The sequence below is a fragment of the Acyrthosiphon pisum genome, chromosome X, assembly GCF_005508785.2.
Source record: "Acyrthosiphon pisum isolate AL4f chromosome X, pea_aphid_22Mar2018_4r6ur, whole genome shotgun sequence".
NCBI classification, from domain to species: Eukaryota; Metazoa; Arthropoda; class Insecta; order Hemiptera; family Aphididae; genus Acyrthosiphon; species Acyrthosiphon pisum.
The window spans coordinates 16843517-16850029 of NC_042493.1; positions in this window are offsets into that span (position 1 = coordinate 16843517).

Here is a 6513-nt window from a genome sequence, read left to right on the forward strand (position 1 = left end):
GTATAAACAGCAGCGAAGTGAACCAATCGTTCTCCGTCGTGATACATTGAAAGATAAACAGCCCCCCTGAAAAACCAGCCAATCTCTAGGAAGAAAGGTTGTAACCATACAAAAGCATACGCTACAATAAATTATATCACCATACCAAACCCGACCCTTAGCGGTCAAACGCGCGGAACGCATAACAGCTTAATAGGTTAGCAAACAAGTTACTAAATACCAAGCTCCAAACTAGAATAACGCACCTACGAAGCGGATATATCGCATCCTAGTACTCAAAACACGATACGTATAACACATAAATCTAAACTAGACGTACAAATACAATTGTACATAAATATAAGCCAGCCAGACACCAACATTACTGATTACGACCACCAGTTTACTGTCGTCTAGTTGACTCCACCGAGGAATCTGCGAACCAGTATTCGAGTGTCTAAACGCCTCTCATATTCCGATTAATGGTGTGCTCGGTGCTTAGGGGTACGAACATGACAAATTATATAATTTGTTATTTGTCATGAGTACGAAGTAATTCGTACTATTCCCACTTTGTACACCGATAATAGGAATTTTCCGATCCGCGGAGATCAAACGCGCCGTCGCTGTCGCCAGTACTCGTCGCCGTTATCCGCCGCTGTCATAGTCGTGACTCTAATTAACCGCCACGGAAGCCGCCGATACACGCCGCTGTCGCCAGTACTCGCCACCATCATCGTCATACACTTGACCACAAGACGCTGTCAATATCCCCCGATGTCGTAGTCGTGACTCGAACTGACACGGACGGCCAAGCTGTCGCACTATCACCAATAGTGGGTATACGCCAGATCGAAACCGTGAGTCCTAAATATCAGTGGTGGTTTTGACATGCAATTTTACATGAGGCGGAAAAATTTTAAATATTTAATGCACTATTACTCTACACAAGAACCAAATATTATGTTAATGTGTTCTTTAAATGGTATGGAGCGGAAAGATTAGCCAGTTACAATTAAAATTATTCAGTGCTATAGAGTCAATAGACAACAGCGCGCAGCCCCCCATCAGCATATAATGTGTACATACACGGCGGCCGGCGGGCTGCTGCCAATGCTTATAAATTATAATATTGTTGAGCGGTTGATTTTAGTCGCCTCTGGCGGCGGTCTGCGCATACGCTATTCACACTATTTTACGAGATTACATGTGTGTGCGTAGACGCACCTCGCATGCACAAACTTAGGCAACGGCGGCTAACGCCTCTGTCGATCTCAGCGCTTTAGCGATTGCGGTGCCGGGCGCGATATTAAATGGAAACGGCTATAATAGCTCATAAGTTACGTTACAGTGACGCGCAGCCATTCTTTGTAGGTACAACTGTACAAGTTGTAAACAAAAAAATAATATTCAATATTGCTGTTTATTAAACTTAAATTCTAAATCATTTAATGTCTGAATTATATAAATTAAAATTCAAAATTCAAAATAATACAAAATTTAAAGAAACAAATATTTTTCATTCTCCTAAAAATTACAAGTGAGGCGGCGCCTCACTGCCTCACCCCAAAAAAGCCACTGCTAAATATATACCATTACCATTTCCTCCCCACCCTTACATTTGTGATCCCAACTTTTAATTATCAAGGTTCTATTCAGAATTATAAATAATAAGCATTGAAAAGAATATATTATAATCGAACCATTGTAAACTTGTACAAATATTTTATATTAAAATAAAACACAGTTAACAATAATTACAATTAGCATCGCGCTGAGTATTGTTACAAGGTATGGTAATTGGATTGTATTAGTCGGCACGTTTCATATCGAAGCGCATCTTCTGCCGCGGTCGTAAGTAATGACTGGGCAGGCATAGGTCGAAACCGAGTACTTTGTGACTTTCCAGTTTATTATTCTGTACACAAGGCGGGCTTTTATCGACTCTGACATACTTAAGGGGCAGGGTTATTTGGCAGTGTAGAATTAACCAGTTATAAAAGTTTTTTTTTTTTGTTGTTAGCATCTGTGACCTCATAAATACGTTATATGTATACAACACTAGATGGCACTGTTGTTTGATTTTTTTTGTGTGCTTGTGAACAGTATAATTCGTGGTCTTTGAAGATAAAGTCGGACTACTATTCATTATCAGCATTCCGCTTAGTGAGGTGGATTAATTTCCAAATTTTGCCACTGTACAATTGAGCGCTACCCTACAGACGTCTTTTTGAGGTTATGAAATTATAATATTATACAAGTATCAAATAACCTTCGACCATTTAAACTAGTTAGTCTTATTCAATAAAATGAAGAAAAGCTGTCTTTAGTCGACACTTGGAACGGAAAACGCCGGCTATAGTGAAACCGTGGCGTTAAAAATTAAACACCGCTCCGTTTCTACAGTTCGCCTAGCTGTGATTTCTATGTGTTGACATTGGTGGCTATGGTCGGAATAGTAATGGGGGTATTTTTGAATGTTCAGTGATGAGGCAAGGTTTTGATAATCAGACGATGAATGTGCCAACTGATGTGCTTCTTGGTGACGAAGCGTTTGCGTTAAAGCCTTATTTAATGCGACCATTCCCTTATCGTCAGTCTAGACAAGATCCTGTGAAAGAGATGTTTAACTACAGGCTATGCAGAGTGAGAAGGGTTACCTATTGAAAATGCATTCGGAATCATGGCCAAAAATTCCACATCTATTCCAGGCCATTGGAAATAAACGTTGACACAATAAATACTGTGATAATGACAACATGCATCTAACATAACTTTTTAAGAACTAAGCAATCAGGAGACGAAGAATATTTTGATAATTTAGAGGATGAATATAACCAACAGGGAACAAATATATTATTGCCATTTATTAATGATGGTAGACGAGGCGTCCAAACGAAGCATTTGAAGTTCGGGAAAAATGTATTAATTGGTTTGTTGAAAATCGGGTACAATAATAATTAATAAGTAATAAATCTTTCAATAAATAATTCCATCTAATTACTTTTTAGTTGGCTTAGTAAAACAAAGTATAAAGTTTTTTTAAAAAATCTAAAGTTTTTGAATAGTAATTACCTATATAATGTAGGTAACAACATAAGTTTAATTTTAATTTTTAATGTTTTAATTATGTATTATATATTAATATTATGTTATTTATTTAAATAACATGTGTACATTTATATTATGTAGATTCATAAATATAATATAATATATTCTTTGGTATTTACATTAAATATGTTTGTTAGATAAATACATTATCATCATTATATTTTTATATTATGTATTACATATTATATAATAGTGTTATAATATTATATTATCACCTAGTAAATATTAAATTTGTTAACTACCTACCTACATTTTATTATTATTTATATTCATTAATTATTATTTTAATTTTAATTATAAATAAAGTAGATTACAAGTGGGCCATTGCATAATGGTTGTATTAGACTTGAATTCAATGATATAATATCATTGTATAAGAAAAACGATTCTGAGCGGAGACGGTTTGTCAGTCTGGATATTTTATATTTTGTTATTATTTATTTTATCATGTAAGTCGAATAAATATTAAAATATTATAATTTTTTATTCGTTTCTATGGTGATAGACAAAGCGTTAGAAATTAAAATCCCATTTTTAGCGTTTTTTCGTAATTTTCAGGTGGTTTTTCCAATGGCATTAAATAACTATTGAGAAAATCGAAAAATAACATCTCTATAAAGTACCATCTTGATCCAATTTGCTAAAAGATAAGGTACTATAAGTTGAAATCGAAGCACTCCTTCTGGTAGAAATAATGCATGACTGTAAACATAAAAGTTTTTATATATTTAGTATTCTTAATTTTCTATAATTACAATTTTTTGTTCTCAGTGCTTGTTCGTTTTACTAAAGCTCATCTTACCAACAAAATGTATGGAGAAATTGTTGCCAAGTGGTTAGTCTAAGCTCCACAGCATTTTAAAACAGAAGAAGCGTAAGAATATATTTTTTAATATTAATTATAATTAATCAATAAAACTGTTATGCCATAAATATTTGATTTTCAGGAAAAAAGAAAAGGCCAGAAGAATACTAGATGAAGATTATGTAGGTGACGAAAATAAAATTGAGAAATTTCCAGCTGAATTCAATACCGTATTTTTTATTTTTATTTCCTATTCCGAACAAATTTCAGAATTAATAATTTATGTTTTTATTTTTTATTTTAAATGTTATTCCATTTTTATTTATATTTATATTTATTTGCGAGGTTGCAAAATTGTTTTTTGAGTAATAATAAACATTAATATTTTTACCAATAATATCTATATTATTTATTTATATACTTAGTAAATTATCCAGTTTACTTTTTGGGTTTATATATATATATACTGCAGTAAATATGTCATAAATCTAGTTAAAATACATACTTTTTCATAAATATGCAACTGGATAAACTATGTTAGTTAAAGCTATATTTTAATGTAGTATTCAGTTAAGTAATGTTAATTTTTACTGCAATATATAATTTATAGATAGGCGACAAAAAGTTACATAATACTTGAAGCGGCCTTGCCTAATATATAATTGTAATATAATGTAGGGTGACTCTGATGAAATAATAACCAGTTGAAGTTAATATATTAATATTGGACTGTATAATAAAATTATTAAATAAATCACAGTTCATAATAATTGATGTTTGTCATAATACAATGTAGAATAATGATTAAATAACAATTATAGGTTATTGTCTTTCAGACTGAACAAAATGTGCATTAATAACTAATTAACATGCTTTAGTGCAATGTATAACAATTGTTGTGTATTGTATACACGACGAATGCTGGTTATCAACTGTGCTTTATTCAGAATAACAATAATAATAATAATAATAATAATAATAATGATAATATAATATGATAATGATAATACAATATCTCTCTCCTTATCCATTATTTTTAATACATTAAACAAATAAACTAAGATTTGAAACAAAACAAAACATTATAGAATTAAAGTAAGTATATAGTTATTAAGTAACAATAATAATATTAAAATAATAGTACTACATAATGATAGTATTATATAAATATTACAACCTTTTGTACTATTAAATTATTTTATTAAAAGACAACTTATTAAATAACGATTTTCAATAAGCAGAAAACTTAAAAAGTAAAAACGAGAGAGAAAATATAAAAAGTGAGAGTGTGTGTATACTATATGTGTGTCAAAATGGTGGCGTCGACGTAGATTCCACCGTCCAGTATTACCAGTCCCCACAACGTTTTAAAATTGTTGACATACAATAATATGACATACGACGCAACACTCAATTCACAATACGATAACAGCTGAAGAGAGGCACAGGTTGACATGCTGTAATATAAACAAATTATAAAAACATATTAAATAGTAACTATGACAATTCAAGAAATACAATTAAATATAATATAATTATTATTTCATTGGTTTATGGACAGATAATAGTCCTTGTGGCTCCACGCGGAGCACAATCTGAATAATATAGGTATAGTAATAATGCGGGTTATAACTTATAATGATATTTATGTATATATTGATTACTATACCATTTTCGCAATAATCGAGTTGTAATAGTACATAAATATCCAGGAACTCCAACGACTACCAATTTAATTATTCTGATATTTTATATAGGCCGGGGTGCAAGAACAAAATATGTTCTAGTCGTAAGGCAGGTTTTATTGGGAGATGTTAATAAGAAGTTATCGACTATGCGTCGAAAAGAACAAATACAAACGCAATACAAACATTACAAATGACGCGTTGACATTAGTGCTGAACGTGCGTGAAGTGGAGAACAATAAAATTAAGGGAAGTGTTATTATTAGCTATCCGAACAAATATCATGCAAATTCTCTAAATATTTTCGATGATAATTTCCATTTTATGTCAGTGGGAAATTCAAAAATATGAACATTCATTTGACGAAAGGTTTCTACGCAGGAGTAATACGAGAACATCCAACATCCATAGGCGGAAATCCATTGAAATTTCAGGGGGGGGGGGCTAAATTAACTAAAAAAAAACTATATTCAAATAATATGATAAAAATCGAAAAACAAATTAACACATTAGTTATTAGCTCCAAAATCCACATTTATTTTACAGGTATTAGGTGGCTAGGCCAGTCAAGTAAATATTCAATATTGATAACATTATATTCGTCCACTAATTAAATGAAACCCATGGTCGGCCATAAATAATAAATACGTTAATCGTGGTTAGACCATTGAACTATATAATAATTTATATAGTTATAAATTATAGTTATAGTTATAATTATTATATAGTTCAATGGGTTAGACCTAACGGTAGAATGTAGAATGTAGACACGGTTGTAGCAGTTGTAGATATCTATTAGATAATGCATTTTTAGATGAAAGTCCCATCATAAAATTAAAGTAGTGTTACCACATATAGTAATCTAAATTTTTTTTCATAATGATATAAATATAATACAGCTGCTACTGTACAATTAGTTAATATATTATATCA